The following is an 18,465-nucleotide window of genomic DNA, read 5'->3' on the forward strand; positions in this document are numbered from 1 at the left end:
GAAAGTGGCGTAGAGTACTTCTTACTAAAACAGCTGCGCCGCCTCCACTGTGATTGTTGTTCGATGGCTTGTAGGCGGGATAGAAAGCATATCCAAAGATTTTAACTGTCTGTCCTCGGTTGAGCCTAATTTCCGACAGCAGAATGATATCAACGTTATTGCTGTGCGCAAAGAGTTCAACCTCTTTGGCTTTTCCAGCTATGGCGTTGACATTCCAAATAAGAATCTTTAGTGGATTCATTGTGATTCTGGAACGTTAAACTGGAGCTGGGAGTTAAATTTACTTCCAGACCATTGACGAATCATGTTGGCCATGTCAAGCACCATTTTTTCCAGTCTTTCCAGGCGATCGTTGTCTTGCTTGCGTTGTTGTTCTTGCTCCTGTTTCTGCTGCTGTAGCCACAGAAGGAATTGCTGCTGTTGCTGTTGTTGTAGTTGTTGCTGCCAATTTTGAAATTGTATCTGCTGCTGCTGTAACAGTGTCTGAACAGTGTCAGCTGGCTTGCTCATAGCTTGTTGTTGCAGTATTTGTTGCGTTTGGAGATTATGGAGTCGACGCTGAGCAGGTCCGTCATTACTTCTAGCAACTGCAGCATAAAAGAGGCCACTGCTGGAAGTGCCAGGCTGTGATTGGTGTATGGTTGGGTGTTGTTGTTGCGTCGCTTGACGTTGGGATCTTGTGCTAGGGCGAGCCTGTTGCAGCCTGGGATATTGCTCGAGAGGCCTAACGTTCGTCCGGCCCGTCGGCTTTGCATTATTCCGGCCCTTAGCAGGTGCAGTTGAACGACGCAGAAACTCCTGGAACCATTGGCAGCCTTTGTAGCTGGCCATATGACTTCCTGAGCAGTGATAGCAAGTAGGTAAAGCATCTTGGGAGCGCGTACATTGTGAAGTGTGATGGTTTTCTCCACATCTGGCACAGTTTGGATGACGGCGACAGTATTTGGCAGTGTGCCCATACTCCTGACATCTTAAGCATTGCGCTATTTCGGATGATTTACGCATCCTTTCAATTCTCACTTTTTGACGGCAAAGAGTGTTTAATTTGTGAATTTCATTAATGTTAGCACAAGGCTTAACATTAATGAAGAAGATGTTGAGTTTACCATCAGTATTTGTTCTTGATTTTGGATTGTGAATTTGTAGAACTTCATAGCCAAGAGTTTTGAAGTTCTCCGTTATGTCGCTGTTTAACGTGCTATGGTGCAGGCCTTTTACAACGATTCTATACGGCTTGTCTGTTTTCAATTGGTAGGTATGAAATTCCAACCCAACGTTATCCATATGGTCCACAATGGCTCTGTAGGTATCACTGTCTTTAGGGAATATTCTTATCGTTTCGCCTTGATTGACTTTAACGATAACTTTGTCTCTACTAGCAACCTCATCTATGAGTTCAAATAGGTCGCTTAGGCTATTTGCGTGCACTACTATTTGTGGTGGCTTTGAATTTTCTCTACGTCCAGGAGCAGCCTCATCGTTATCATTATTGCTAACTGCTGCGTTGTTCACTGTGACATTAGTATCACCTACAGTTGTTTCATCAGCATCATCCGTATCATCATCCATGTCCAACAGAGCGAACATGTTGCTTGCCTGAGATCGATTGCTCTGTGTCAGTAGAGCAGCACTTTTGCTGGTGCTTGGCTGATCACTCCCAGCCGAGGTTAAGCGTAAGCTTTCATGACCATTGAACGCCCTCTTATTCTTAAGGGGAGGCGACAATGGTTGCTTTTTTCTTTTGCCGGTTAAACACTTTTGCGCGTTTACCAGTCTAGTTGCAGCTGCACTGGGTGTAGCAGTATAATTCGTATCAGAACTGTGATGGGCATAACCACTACGGCTATCATTGGCTATGCCAGAACAATTGCTGCTAGTTAATGTAGTAGCCAGGTTGTAGGGGCTAGTTGTGGTAGTAGCCATGGAGTACGTGGTGTTGCTGGTAGCTCTCGTAAATGTTAATGTGGTAGTTGTTGTACTGTTGTATTTTGTTTCTTGTTGTAACGCATAAGGCGTATTACCAGAAACATGGTGTATTCTTTCGTGAACAGCCTGCTTGTTTCCAAGTATGGAGTCAGAAGAAGTGCTATGATCCATTTGACAATTCTAATATTTAATTTCTTAAATAATAGATTGTCCAAATTTGAAGTTGGTTTGTAGTTTTGCTGTTGTTTCAAGCAAATGTGCCAGCAAAGCAGAATATCTGACAGAGATAACGGCACATGCGCAGCAGCTTGCCCGTTTGGGCAGGCGCACACTTTCTGCAACAACAGTTATTTGTCGTTATTGTCTTTGTTGTCTCTATTACCGACACCGACTTGAGACGATGTCTAAAAATAGATTATTGTTAGTGTAAATCACAACTTGTACAATGATTAGATCGAACTTTGCGCGACACAACCGTCTGCTTTGAAAGCATGTACAAGACTGATATTATTAAAAATTATTAATTATTATTAATTATTATTAAAATTAAAATTAAAATTACCTCCCATTCTCAAAATAAATGTATTGCTCCAAACCTAACTTTACCATTCTTACTTCATGTTTAATTTCAAGTATTGTAGCAAATTCACATGTTGTTACTGTAGACATGCCGTGGCAAGCTTAAACACTGGACACCAACACTGACAATTAGAATCAAATTGGTGAACTGTGTGGCAGGTAGAAGACGGCATGATGTCAGCGACTGTCGATAAGCAATGCGACGCTGCATGACCACATTCAATGTGTGTCACGATCGATCTGGCGATCACATGGGAGATGCGAGTTGCAAGCTGCAAGTAGAGGACGGACTTGCACCTACCACATTTGTTACGTGCAGCAGCGTGGCTGATGACGTTGCTGATTTGAATCTGCTGGCTGGTGGAGTTCTGTTCTGATCTTGATTTCGATTTCGACAACGACATTGTGGCTGTTGTTCTTGCTGCTGACGACGCCCCGTTGCTGTTGCTGTTGTTGTTGTTGTTGCTGTGTTGCCGTATCTACAACTTCAACTCTGAACTTGCAACAAATTCAAGCGCCAAATTTCAATGCCCCACCACGATGACGACGCTCAGTATGAGGATGAAGCTAGAACTGAGGCTGCAACCTAAAGAGCTGAAAAAACGTGTAGTTGTTGTTGCTGTGTATGCGATCGGTTCGCGTCTAGTCGAAGTTGGTTGCAGCAACAGTTCTCTGCACTAGGCGAGGCAGCCTCTTTGTAGCATTTTTCTTTTCGTATGACACGACAAACACAAACATGATCTCGTTGCAGTTGTTGTAGTAGTAGTTGTTATAGTACTTGTTGTTGTTGTTGTGGCTGTGGTTGTTGGTGTAGATGTTGTTGCTGGCGTGCCTGTTAGTAGATCACTCGCTTTGTGTGGCTTTATCAGCTCGACAAGCGCAACATTTATTGCTGCAGGAGTTAAAAAGGAGTTGAGCCTTTAGTCGCAGCTTCAACTCCACCTACACTTCGACTCTCTCTCTCTCTCTCCCTCTTCCTCTCTTCCTGCACCCACACTTTTGGCGACTGCTTCGACTGCTAAACTGGAGCCCTCTTGACCATGTGATCACGATTTATTTGCCTGGCCTGTTGTTGTTGTTTCTGTTGCTGTTCTTGCTTGTATCTAAATATCCCGAGTGTTGCTGCCGCTGCTGCTGCTGCCGCGGAAGCAACTGCAACTGTTGCCGTTGCCGTAGTTATTGTTATTGGCTCTGCAGTGCCTACTTGCAACTATGCGCGTTGGCCACTTTTATTGAAGTTTTTATCGCATTTATACATTGTGATATCAGATGCTCATAAGTGCAGTAAACAGCAGTCAGTTATTATGAGTATTCCAGAATAAATTATGGGAAATAAAACTAACATACTAAAATTTTAATTAGGTAATGAAAGTATAGTTTAAAATTTTATTAACTTTTTTTAAAGTATAGTTTAAAATTTTATTAACTTTTTTTATTTATAACCACCTTGCCAGAATATCTTTTTAGAATTCTTGACGAATATTTTTGAAAAAAAAAACTTTCTTTTAGTATTTTGAATATGACAGAATAGATTATAGATAATAAAGTTTATATTCTAAGAAGGGGAATTAAATAATAAACATTAAAAAGTTTAAAATTTAATTTAAATTCTTATAAATTTTCTAAAATAAAGTATTTTAATATAGTATTTTAAATATGTCAGAATACTTTAACACCTAAACACCTAAAACATTATTGGGAAATTTTAAATATTAATTAATAATATTAAACGTGCCAAAAATAGATTTTAACCACATTTTTATAATTCAATTAAATCATAATAATTAAATTAATTATTTCCAAGATTCTTATGATTTTCTGAAAATATATCTAAGAAAATCTCAAGAAACATAGTAAAACTATACTTTAGTAGTATTAAATATTGTTTAAGAATATTTTCATCATAATCTTAATATACACTGTAATTTTAGGTTTTTCTTCAGATGTAAGTTAATAATTTGCATATAGAATTGTTAACATTATTGGTGTTTCTGTTGATTTATGTAAATTAGATGTTACAACTCCCAAAACTAGTATTACAATTCGTAAAGTATTGCAAGCGTCTGATTAGTTAACTCAAATATAACCTTGTACTAACAAGATCACACATTAAAATACTATATTTGAATTCAATTGTTTGCATATTCAGTGAACTGAACTGAATTGTACTTAATGTGTAGGTTCAAGTGCCTAAACTTAATTCTAACCTTGCTAATGAAAAACAAATATTGCACAACCTTTTCGCTTCATTGCTCAAGCAACACGAAACTCTAAGGTAATTAGCACGAGAGAGAAGTTATTTTTTTGTATTTTTGTTAACTACTCAATCAAATCATCACTTCAGAACATATCTATACAAAGAACCCGTTAATAACTGTCCCATTAGCAGGCGAAGTAGAAACACTAAGCTCGAGATCCAATCAGACGTCGTAGAGAGCCGCTTGCCGAAAAACCAGTTTGTATATGTTGTGGTTGTTGTTGTTGGTGTTGTCTCCGCTGACAAGATCGGTGGCACAGCAAATGTCGGTTATAATAATTTCTGACCAATTAGAACGTAAACTAATTGCTCAAGCGCCAACTGGAAGACCGCCATCCAATTAGTCAGGCCGGCAGATCGACAAGCCAAAAGAGAGAGAGACAGAGACTCTTGCTCACGTGTGTGCACATTCAACTGGCCAAACCAGCTCAACACACATAAAACGAAAAACCAGCTTAAATCCCGCTAACCAACCAGCGAGCACGAAAAACGCTCAAAAGACTCGAAAGCTCGACTTGAGCTTGGTCGAACGAAGCTGTGGACGATAGTCGAAAGTCAGTTGTTGGGCAAACGCGAACCGAAGCAGACGCGCAGGCGCAACTCACGAGAATCCAAGTGGAGTCCCGAAAGGGGAATATCGTAAACGTCGATCGTAAATGTAACGCTTAGCGTTTTATCGTAAAGTGCAGCTAACCGTCGGAAATTGCTTCGCTCACAGACAACGGTTAACTATAATATAAAACAAATGTAATTAAACAGAAAATACTAAAACAAAAATGTGGAAAAGTAGAGAAATTCAAGTTCAACTATAAGCTATTAGCAGCTCGTTAACAAGTGCACTAAAAACTCAATAAATTAGTAAAAACTCACGCGAAACCAATGCAAATTTTATTAATGCATTAAATCTCAATTATCGCAAAGTGCAAAATGCAAATGAATAACATTGTTTCTTATGCATTTATCATTTAATAATTTTTACGTAATTAAACAGATTTCTAGAAAATTAAAAACCTGTGTGTCTTTGTGAGGGCCGCGCATGCCACAGCCCAAAGTGCTAACTGAATAAAAACAAAACAAATGAAATGGCAATAAATAAATAAGTAAAAAAATGTATTTTCCTAAAATTAGCATAAATTCTCACATGGCATATGAATAGTCGCGGCAAACAAATTTAATTATATTTTAAATATTTCTTAATTGAATTATAATCGGGGGAAAACAAAAGTCTCCCGTGTCGATGTTTCAATGCACAAGTTCAACACCCATCGCCGCCACCAACGCTTTTGCCTTCTCCAAAATACGAATATTTCATGCAAATATTCCATGCAACTTTAAGTTGAAGGTAAGTTCAATTAGTTGGCTCTCAGTTTAAGAAGTCACCGGGTGGCCTACGGCTTCACTTGCGGCATGTGGCAAGTAGCAGGTGGCATTGCACTTGGAGGAGCAAACTGTTAAAATATGCACAGCACGCAATCCGGCGCATACTCGTAGATATTTGCCAGTGGTCTCTGCGCACAATAATCATCACATCGGCTGATTTCACTTTTTCAAGAACTAAAGTTATGAGACCTCAGTCAAGGTTCATTTTCAACGCAACCTTTGAAGCGAAGTTCTGACATTTGTTAAGGGATTAGTGTTAGTATAGAATTATTTACATTTCATTATTTAAAATTAACGAATGATAAAACAGTAAATACGATTTAATGTGTATTTGTTGATAGTTCATACTTACTATAAAATTTATTTTCTACTCTTACAGTTTATTTTTATTTCTTTACAAATAAATCTTAAGGAATTAAAATTTAAAACTGTAGTAATGATTTAACTACTCAGTATGAACTATAAAAATTCTCCTCGCTTCTGAAAGCATCGTTAATAAAATATTCAAGTTATTCATTAATAGTGTGAACTGCATTTCCACAATCTTCCTGCTATAGATACAAGTATATATTTTATTAACAAGTTTTTTGTGAGTGCAAATCAGAAAATGTTGCCGAAAAACGAAACCGGTTCGCTTTACTTTTGATTTTGGTTTGAAGAAGTTTTTCCGTTTCGGTGTTTCTGCAGCAACGCCGGCAAATGTCGAAGTCCTAGTCCAAAAATAAGGTCGAGAGAGCTCTGTAAACTAGGGAGAGGTTTGGGGAGAGCTGGAGAAGAATGAGACATGTGGCTGCTGTTGAATAGTTGAAATCAAAATTGAACAATGCGAGAGTGCAGACATGGCAAGAAACGTTGACGTTGTTGTTGCTGTTGCTGTTGCTTATATCCGCAGGGAATTGGCAACAATTACTAATAGCAAAACAAAAGCAAAAACTAGCAGCAGCAACAACAGCAATTGAAACCAATACCAAAATCTCCATAGAAAAAGGTTATCAAACTGCACAAATCAAAACAAATCGCCAACGAAATGAAGCAATAAAAGCCAAGCGACGACGTTCTCTCTGTCTCTCTGTGTCTCTGTGTGTGTTTCTGGCCCAAGGATATGCAAAAGGATATGACAGCATGCTGATAGTGGGTTTGGCATTCGAGTCGAGTACGAATATTCAACTGCCGCCACTTGTACACAATTTGTAGTCATGGAGAGTCAGAGCAGCTCCCCAGATTCCCAGATTGGTTCGAACCAAAAAGCACAGTAGCCAACTTGCCCTGGAGTCGGAGACGGGCCGAGCCAAGCCGACAGATGCAACAAGATACAGATACAAATCCGGATTCGAGTGCTCAGTGGGAGGACGAGAGGTTGTCCAGAGGGTGTGCATAAATTTCGAGCAGCAACAGTTCACGAATATTAGGATTGGCACTAGCATGAGAATAACAATCAATGTAAAAAGGCCTAAAAATAAAAACAGTCGGGCATACTCGACTGTAGCTTTCTTACATTGTTACATTAAAGTTTACTTAATTTATGTATAAACAATTTTGTTTGGAATATGTATTATGTTATTTAAAATTGGTGACTTGCTTAATTGCAACATGTATTCGCAGCTTAAATAAATGCATTGATACTTCTAAATTCATAAATTTGATATTCCCAAAATTAAAATCGAATCGCATTAATATAATAAAACTATATACAAAGATATAAAGTCTATGGAATGTAGAGTGCAAGAAATATAAATTTAGGTTCTATTTGGAGGCATTTTATGTTTTTATTTACATCAGTATTTAACAGCAAAACATGAGAATATTTATAATTTTCATTAATAACTTGAAACAATATTGTCAATGTAATTCAAAGAACTCAAAAAAATATTCATTTCAATTGAATCAAAAATTGAAATATCAATCAGGGCAGCAAGTTGCAAATGGACTGATTTGTTTGCCGATCTGAGCTCTCGATCTGAGCACTTGGCCTAAGCCTCTGTGCTGCGCCTCATTAAAGGCTGCACGCCAGCAGTCGATGCCAATCGAGATTTTGTAATCGTTAACCAAACTCCGACAAACCCAAAACAACAACAACAATAACAACAGACAGTTTGTTGAGTCAGTCAATCACGAATCCCAGACGCGAAGCATACTTAATCACAGATCTCGCCTAATTTTCATGATTATCCGGCGCTTCCGAAACTACAGCAGCAGCAACAACAACAGCAACCGCAGTAGAAACAACTAAAACAGTAGCAAGAAAAGGAGGCGTGGAACTTCCTTGCAAATGCCACTCCCACACAGACTGAGCGAGGGACTGACCTAATTTGTGTGATGTAGAGGATTAAGCGACCCTGTCTTGTGGTAGCTAATAGCAACTTGCCTCTCTTTTTTTCGCTCGTTCCTCTCTGCGGTTCTCTCTCTACTCAGCGAGACGAGACGATGTTAATCTTAACTTTTTGCTGGCAAAGGATTTTTGCTAATGTTTATTTGATTTCGCTTTTGTCTGCACTCAAAGTCTGAAACTGCAACGGCGCCTCAACTCATATGTTTAATCCTGGCGCTAGGATAATCCGCCTTTTAGACGTGGCTCAGTCACAAGTCTAGACAATGAATGGCCCAGAGTGCCAGGCATCGCGATAAGAGTGTTTCGCAAATGCAATTTTTATGATCATCACTTCTTCTTCTTCTTCTAAATACCACGATCATGATGCAATTCCCAAGCACTTGCTTTTGACTAATGAGTATGCAAGAACATATCCCTTGGCAAACGATTCTAGGTCAAGCGAGAAACCTCCCAAGAGACCCCACAAAACAATGGCCACAACAATCCCTGGCGCCACTTTTACGAAGCAACTTTGCAGCCTCTAATAGAATCTTACGCCTGCGGCAAGCTAGAAGATGTGGATGTGGTAGAGGATGAGGTTGCAGCTGCATAGCGAAATCAATAACATTGCGATGATTGCAAACAATAAAGCCATTTGGGGGCTATAAATAAATATTATAATATTTATTTATTTTTTATTTTAATTTATTTTTGCATACTCGTATTTGCATAGATCTTCTTTGTTGCCGCTTAACAGAGCCATCGATTGTCTGTCTACAGAACTGAATGATCCCAGCTTGCCTCAATCGCAGTGTCCATTGTTTTGGGGCACGTGGTTTTATTGTTATTGTTGCTCGTGGTGTGCCTCACATGTGTGGCGCTGCCACAATGAATGTCGATGGGTGTGGTGCCCCCTTGCTGCAGCCTTGGCATAAAATAAAATCCAAAACCAAAACCAATCGCCTTGGCCATAAGCTTCATAGATTGCCAGCTTGGCATTTGAGTTTAACTTTTCAAAAGTTGTGCCCAAAGACAGTTATTAGTTATTAACTAAAACTGAAAACTATTGCTTTATATTTACATCTTTAACTTTAGTTGCAGTGAATTCAAATTTTTCTAGTATTTTCTTTAAGTTTTGTCGACCGCAAAACTTATCAAAGTTCTAACGCAATTTTAATTACATTTCCAATTGCCAACAGACCCCAATTAAAAGTTCGTTCCAATTTACAAATAAGCTGCGTAGGATTTTTTTGGCTCTTGTTTCTCAAAATTTAAAATGCAAATAAGATCTTAATAAAATGAAGTGCCAGAAATCTGTATGAAAGATCTAATATTCTTACGTAAATTAAAATCACTCCCATAAAAGTAACATGGACAAAAAAATCAATTTGTATTTTAAATTTTTCTCTAAATTACTTTTTAAATTCAACTATTTAAAAAAATATATATTGATAAAATGAATATTATATAAATTTGTTATTAATTTAATGGTTTAAAATGTATATGTTAAATCACTACAATCAAAATAAAAATTCAACTCAATTTCATTCTATATTCTTTCCTTAATTTTGTTTAGGGTTGACTAAAAACAACCCCATTTTAAATATATATATATATTAAAAAAAATGCTTACAAATGTTATAAAGTGATATATATGTAGTATTATTTGGTAAAATATTTAAATAATTGGTTAGTGATTCCAATGTTATTTCCAATTCGTTTTTCGTGAATACTTAGAGATGAAATATGTACATCTGACAAATCTTTCTTCGAGTGTTATCGGTGAAATCGTAATTACGAATGCAAAGAATTGAAGCTTTGAACATGAGAAGTATTACAATAAATATTTAAAACAATTACTGACCATTGTCCGAAAAAAGGGAAACTAACTGTGTAGCTGAGAAATAAAATACAGAAACACCCACGAATATAACATAGGAACTCGTATCAGAAACAGGTAATAAAAGAAACAGAAGTCGTCAACGGAGACATTGCAGTGGTAATCGTATAACAGTAACACGGTATTAATGGGAATAGAAAAGAGAAATAAAAGAAGAAGAGATATACGTAGATAGTGATAGAGAAAGATGATATGGGCTTCCTTCAACCCTGCCTGCCCCTTTCAATAGAGCAACCCAAAGAGCAACTCAATTCGTGGTGTGCAAGCGGAGACTCACTCGAGGCGCCAGCGATAATATCAGTTAAGGTGATTCCCAGTGCATATTATGACAAAAGATAAACATCGCTTAAAGCAGCAGACGAAGCACAAGGCACAAGAAAATAGACCAAAAAAAAAAAAAATAAATAACAAAAAATATACGAAGTAAAGCCGAATGACCAGCATCGCTTAAAGGCCGCGAAAAATGTAAATTTTACTCAAAAAAAGAAAAATAAAAGAAAATTTGTTTTTGTGTCTGCCAAGAAATAGAAGAGAAAAAAGTGCAAGAGAAAAGCACAAGAGAGTAATAAGAAGAACTTTCGGACAATAAAGGTTAAGTTAGGAAAGTTGTTGGCCAGTGTCCGACGCGTCACTTGGACAGTTGGCCAACGACCGCGCGAATCGATTTTTATCTTTTGAGAACAAAGTGGGGGCTGGTGCTGGTGCTGAAAGGGGGGCACAAGACTAGCGGGGGGAACACTAGCTACGTGCGAAAGTTAATGAGGCAATGAAACAAGTCACGGCCTGGTCAACTTTCTTAAAGCGCCCATCGCCTTGAGATACCCAAAAAAAAAAAAATAACAAAAAAAAATTTAAATTAGCTCCGACAGCAGTTTTGTAGTTTTGTCTCGTCTGAAAATTGTATGCTCATGTGATCATTCAGTTACCTCTATAACTAGATACGTATGTCCACATTACTCCGTAGGGCCACCGAAAAAAAGGCACAACAAAAAAATAACTGAAATTATAATTTAAGCGTGTGAAAAACGCATTGAATTGTGTGAAAAAACTGGAGAAAAAAGATTTTCTTTTGTATGTAATTGTTGAATGTGTTCACATTTGAGCAGCAGCTGGACGACTTTTGTGTGTGTGGGAGTTTCGGGTGCTAGTTACGGATTCATGTGGTCTAACTGTATAAGTAATGATCAGGTGTGCTATCTAAAGCAGCTTTACTGTCTCCCGCGGGTGTTTAAGAGCGTGGTGATGTGTGTGAATGTCCAATGGGAACTAAAACCCCAAAAGCCTTCAATCTAGGGCTTCAAAGCTCGAAATCTAGTTTAAGCATGTCAAAAATCTCCGTTGGCTGCCCCCTTTTCTAATGTGGTCAATATTTGCTGGAATAATAAAATCTTAATTATCGATGCAATAGTACTTTACTAAACATTATGATTGAATATTAAGACAACCTAATAGTAAAGTATTTTGGTAATTTTCAGTTAGTATTTTTTTGGTATATATATTTTTTAAGTTTCACTGCTAATACCTCTTTCGCTTGTTTTTATTATTGTTTTGATTAGTAAAAGTTCAATGGGAAAATAATCAAAATTTAATTTTGTTTGTTGGCATATTTCGGTATATATATGTACATTATGACGGTATATTAAGGCAAACAAATAGTAAAGTCTTATAGAATATTTCAGTGCTTTCCTGGCATACAAATTTCTATTTTCCTTTTATTGAAAATGGGTAGCGGATACCTCACAGTCTTTCACTCTCTTCTGTAGTTTTCTTACTTGATTTATTTAATATGGTTTGTAAATTTTGGAAATATTAATTGTTTTTTTACGATTGCTCTTTAATTTCTATCTTTAATTTACCCTTTACAAATTTACTTACAGTTTTCCAATTACTATAACTACTCATGATGTTTTAGAATTTATTTCTCCTATTATTCAGATAATATGTACTGATTATTATGTACGATTTACAATACTTTTAAGTTTGTTATACTATTTTTGTCAAAGTACTTTCTCAGTGTCTATTTAATAAAGGATATTCAGCATGACAAAAGACTTTATTTGGTTTATCGAATTGTTGCTAAAGCGTATGACATAAATATAAATATAATATAAAATAGAATTGCTGTGACTAACTATAAATGCTTCTCATAAGTAACACAGCACTTCTATATGTTAACTCTTTGAAATAAAAGCCCAAGGTGACACTTTGCGTTGCCTGCAAGCTTTGAATATTACGTATACGTCTCCTTGTTGTGTTGACAGCATTCTAAGCGGCATTAGTACGTGCATGTGAATGTGTGTGCTTTGGTGTGTGTATATATCCCGATACATATGTATATAGACAATGACTTGAAGTTAACTCAGTAGGCACTGGGAGTGCTACTGGGGAAGGGCTTAAGCAATGCTCCCTCATTGGGGGAGCGGCGAGTTGGCAACGTATGAATGCGCGCATTACTCTTATATGAGCTTGCTTGGTATATAACAGTACATACACACACACACACACATACCTACACACAAACATATAAAGCATGGAAAACTCTGCAGCAGAAGCGCTGGCAGCTACGACAAACTTTTCGCGTGGGTGAAAAACAAGAAGCAACAACAACAGCAACGAAGAAAAAACAGAAAATCAACATCAACTCGTGGAAAAACTTTTGCAAACACGCGTGAACGAGATAGATGACGACAACGAAGACGACGAACCACGACAGCACATGAATGGCAAATAGGGGAATGGGAGGTGCAGGGGATGGGTAAACGGGTGTATGAGTGTATGAGTGCGAGTGCGCAGCTCAGTCCCTTGAAAATGCTTGGAAATATGTGAAAGAAAATGCGTGGCAGAGTGGGCGAAATGAAAACACCGCTTTGAGACGCGCCCACACACACAAACCGAGGCAACCCCTCCAGTCCCTCCCATCAGTATTTGGGTCTAAAGAAAACACTTGTGGTGCAGACTGTAAGCAAGGAGAGGAACGAGGGGAACAAGAAACGTGGCCAGGACACAAAACTTTGAAGCGCCGTGCGCGCATTTTTAGGGTCTGTGTGTAGGCACTTTTCAGGACTTTCACTTTTTGTATAGTATAGGGAGCGAACTCCAGCGTTCGTTGTCGAATTCTAATGAGTTGCCCATGGGAGGGAAAACTAGAGAGATGTGAGGTTAGAAAAGCGCGGCAGTAAGAGCGTTACATTATATGGTCGGCACAGGAAGTTTGTTTTCGCGGCAGTCCATTAGGCGACTGATTATGGGAGGCAGCAACGAGAGATGATAAACGGCAAATAAAAATTGTAAGAGTGAGCAAGTGAGTTTGAATTACTAAAAGGCCAAGAAAATATTTGTCCTGATGATTGCGATAAAGTTGCCAATAACCAAATGTATTATTAATATTTCTGCACAGCGAAGAAAGAGCAATATATTTTCAATTAACTTTATGAAGATTAAAGTCATGGAATTGCTTTATTATTTTGTGAACTAAAAATCAATATCCGTAATTGAGTTTTCTCACATGCTTATGAACATTAAACTTACTTACTGAAAGGATTCCTTTATTAATCTCCTCAAAGATCTTAGACTTTCCTTCCTACAGTTCACAATCTTTTCACGTTACTCCCTAAACTAGTTACATTTGAACCATTCGTTTGGCTGTCTTTATGCAAGGAATTGCAATTACTCTCTGTCTACTTTTCATTACAAATTATATGTGAGAACGAGTAAGAGTCAAGGAGTATTTGCCAAGACCTTATACACGACGCTTTTGCTTTGCTTTTGCGAATGTCAAGTCAGGCAGCAGTTTGCTAGACAGTTGGCATCCCCAGGAATTCTATTGCTTTTTGGTCGCTTTCGGTTTTTTGCTTACAGTTTTTCATTCATTAATATTGTTGCCAAAGCATTTTTCGTTCATTTTTCTATGCCACTTGGCCGCAGCAGCAGCAGCAGCTCAGGAATGAGGAGGCAAATGGAAGCAATTCCGGCTCAAAGGCCCCCCAAAAACCTCCAAGGCAGCTGTTGTCCCTTGTTATCCTGGACAACGTCAACTGGCCGTTGCCATGGCCAACTCAACTGGCTGTCATGTCCTTATTTCTTCTTGTCTTAAGTTGAAATTTGAGCTCAAAAGACAATAGAAGCTTCTTCTTCGGTTTTTTTTAAATAACAACGCCGAAAAGCAAATACTTCCAAAATGTGGGAGGAGTGGGGGCAAGACTATTCGCTGAAAGATATGTGGACATTTTAGCTTGGATGCCACTCCCCAATTCCCTCTCTTCCCTAACTTCCGGTGACTTCCTGGTGGTTGCAAATGTGCGTCAAGTTCGTTTTTCCTTTTTTCTTGCTACTTTCAATTAATTCCTTATGCTCAAGACATTCCACTTTCTGTTACTTCGTATTAGCTTCTCTCTAGACATTTTTTGTGTCTCGCTGTTTTTTATTGCCCCATTGTCTGTCTACACGTCTGTCCATCTTCATTAATGAGTTGCCTCATTCAAAGCAACACATTTTGTTTCGTTCCGTTTGTCAATCCACTGATACTGGCAGCGACCGCTGTGCGAATCGCGATTGATGCAGTTCCTTTGATCTAGGAGTTTAAGTCCTTTGATTGGGAGTCGATTTTAAGTAAGAACTTTATAGCTGCATTCGAAAGTCAAACCTTTTAAGAAGTACTATACTTAGCATTCATAAATCTTTTAAGTGACTTTAATCCAAACCATCCGAGTTACAAAAATATTGTAATATTGATAATTCAAAAACTTAAATGGCATATTAGCTAAGAATACTATAGTTTTTTTTAAAGATGTAAAAGAAGAGAAATTTTCTACCTTAGCAGAATTATTAAAATTAAACTAATATAAGGAACAATCCATGAGAAATTCTAGACAAAATGTAATTAAACTGCTGAGATTCGTAGGGTTCAAATATTATTTAAATAATATTTAACAGCTTATAACAGGACAATCAATATTTTCAGAGCATTTAAAGCCGAATGATAAAAAAATCGAAAAGAAAAGACAAGATATTAACAAAATTCATGATAAGAATTAAGAATTTTTTTTGAATGAAGACTAAATCGTAATGGAGTTTTAATGCCAAGGGAACTAAAATCAAGAATAAGATATTGAATCACGATTATATGAAGTTAAAATTGAACCAATAAATTAAAATTTAAAAATTCTACAATTCTACAAATTCTAGGTAGCCCATTTTAGAAATTTAAGATTATATTCATGTTGCAATAAGTTATTATTGCACTTTTTACTATCTCTTATGAGTATAGGGACATGTGACTAATGGTAATGTAAATATTCAAGTATACAAATATTGTTAGATTTATTAATAACTGTGTACTTATTGTAAGTAGCTTATCGATAGATGCAATTACCCGTTCCATCGAAGAGGGAAACTGCTGGCGCAACTCCGCTCAGTCTCATAAGCATTTACAATTACCGCGTACTGACCACGACAGGATTTTCTCCTTCGTTCTCTCTCACTCTTTTTCCGCTGGCTGTTTGTGTCGTTTTCCATTTCAGCCTTCGGTCGGCGGCGTTGTTCAATGTGTCGCAGGCAGGCGCAATCCTCAAGCTCTCCGCAATACTCAAGACTAGAGACGGAGGCGACAGCGTCGTCTTGCTGTCAACAGTTACAAAATGAAAATGGCGTTGATGGCTGTCGCCGTTACATCGCCACCATGGCTCCTCTCCGAGTGTAACTCTGGTAGTTGCTCCTCTAGATGCTAAGGTTATTATATATATGTCCTTATACATGTCCTTGTTGCCTTCCTCTGGGACGCGGCCTCAACAAAAGGCATAAAAAGCTGTGTGTGTCCACTACGGCCATCCAGCCATCAGCCATCATCTTCTGTCCGCCTAGCCAGAACTTCTACTTCGCTTCATTTTCCCTCGCAAGGAGCAAGTGCTCTAGTGCCTTCTCCTGTACGTGCCAGCGTTGCATCATCTACGCGCCGAGCTGCATCCCCATCCCCCCTCAGGCATCCCCACCACCATTTCCTTTACCCTGCTCAGTCTGCCACCCCTCGGCGCTTGTTGCTTTTGACTTGCCGCCGCCCGTTCCTTGCGCAACAAACTTTTTTTTTTGCCTTATTTAAATTTTCTTTTGCCGAGTTCTCGCTCTTCGCTGTTTTTTACTGTGCTTTCTTGCTTTTTTTATTTTCTTTTAATCATATTTAATTTTTTTAGCGTTTCCATTCTCGCTCTCGCGCTTTTTCTCCCATTTCTTTTGTTGGGGTTTTTTTCCTTCATTCTCGCGAGTTTTTCTTGGCGGCCCGTTCACTTTGTGCTGTGGCAACCTGCTGCTGCTTTCTGGGCGCCTGTTCCACGGCTGGACGTCGCCGGCCATTCTGGCGGCCCCAGTTGACGGCGACCGTCTGAAGTCGCCTCTGTTTGCTTCTGGTCAAGTTATATTTACACTTGTAGCGCATTGATTTTTTCCTTTTCTCTTTTTTTTTTTGTTTCTTTCGCCGCTTTTCTTTGTATTTTTCGCGCTGGTCAGAGCGGTTTTCTTTTTTCATGCTTTTGTTTTTGTGGCGTTTTTTCTCATTGTGTTTTTTGTTCTTTCTAGAATTTCTTTTGCACTTTTACGTTGTCTGCGCCTTGTCAACTTTTTGGCCAGACATTAGAACTTGCCAGCAGGTGATGCAAAGAAGTCTGGCAAAATGTGAGATGTTTGCTTAGTTTTACAATTATTTATTTGGATTTCGACATTGATTTAGATAGAAAGTAGAAAATATTATTAATCAATCGTTATTTATGAAGATATTGGGTACAAATAAATATAGTATTTGATCAATTTCTTCTTCAATTTAATATCGAATTTTTTTAGTTAAATTATTTGAAATAGTAAAATGTTTAAGCCGAATTTTTCATGTTCTATGCATTTTTAAGTGAATGTGTCTTAAAGGGTTCATCAACATGAAAATGGCGAGACTCAAAGGCACATCCTCTAGCCACCTGATATCTCATTAGCATGCATTACTAACCAAACAGCAAAAGCTTCAATCCTTTTTTCCTCTGCCTCTTCCTCTGCTTCTTCCTCTGCCTCTGCCCGCCTCAAGCCATCGCATTATGCTCAAGAGTGCTGCAACAAGATGCCCGCTGCCTCCTCCATTTCAGCCAAAAGACAAGATAGTCGCTCTTCAGCACGCTTGGCAGGCAAAACTTGTGAGCTCTTAATTAGTAAATGCTGGCCATTATGGCGGCGCCTGCACCCCCTCCTCCTTTTTCAACCATCCACTGCATCCCCCTGTTTCGTATATAACTCATACATAGAGCATTTCATGCATTTCATAATTATCTCTAGCAAGTCAAGAACCCGAAACCCTTCATCATGGACAGGCGCACCTACAAAAGTTTTAACTCCCCCCTCCCCCACCAACCCTTCTCGAGAGCATCCCCCACCTACGCCTGCAGAATATAAGCGCAGTTCATGTGATGCCCCATAACCATTTTGAATGGTAACCGAAGAGTTAATGCGGTGTGAGTGCCAAAGACAGCGAAAGAGAAAGGGAACGAGTGCGAAATGAGCGGGAGGGAAATACTCGCAGATGGAGAAGGCATCCCTTGCCACTGGTTCGATGCTCAGCGCGCGCTCATTTTCGCGAGCGTGGAAAATTGAGGAAAAAATGGAGCAGCAAATGGATGAGACGGTCTCGACTTTGGTCCAGGGCACGGGACATGCGCACGTGCGCATTGAGCAGGGAGGGGAAGACCGAAGAGCGAAGAACGAAGAACTGTGAAAATTCCATTCGAATTTTTCCAGCCACACGAAGCAGAGATGCCGCAACCGCTGTCGCAAGCAGACATTCGCGGCGGTTGCTGCCACGCGCTGCTGCAACGCGACAACAACTGAGATACTCGAATCGTAAACAGTTGCAGTGGGTAAACGTATTTGCATAATTTGGCCATAAAGGTTGGCACACACAGGAAGTGCAGCCACCCTGCCAAATACACCAAATGCCGCCGCATTGTTGAAGGTGTAAAAAATGAGTAAACCTATCCTTGTTGAACCTTTGTTTCATCTCATTTGCATATGAAACACAACACGCTCAAAGGCTGCAAGGGTAAAGTGGGGGTAGTTGTAGTTTTTATACCTCTTTCTCTGTGATTTAGA

This window comes from Drosophila albomicans, chromosome 3, assembly GCF_009650485.2.
Source record: "Drosophila albomicans strain 15112-1751.03 chromosome 3, ASM965048v2, whole genome shotgun sequence".
In the NCBI taxonomy this organism is placed as follows: domain Eukaryota; kingdom Metazoa; phylum Arthropoda; class Insecta; order Diptera; family Drosophilidae; genus Drosophila; species Drosophila albomicans.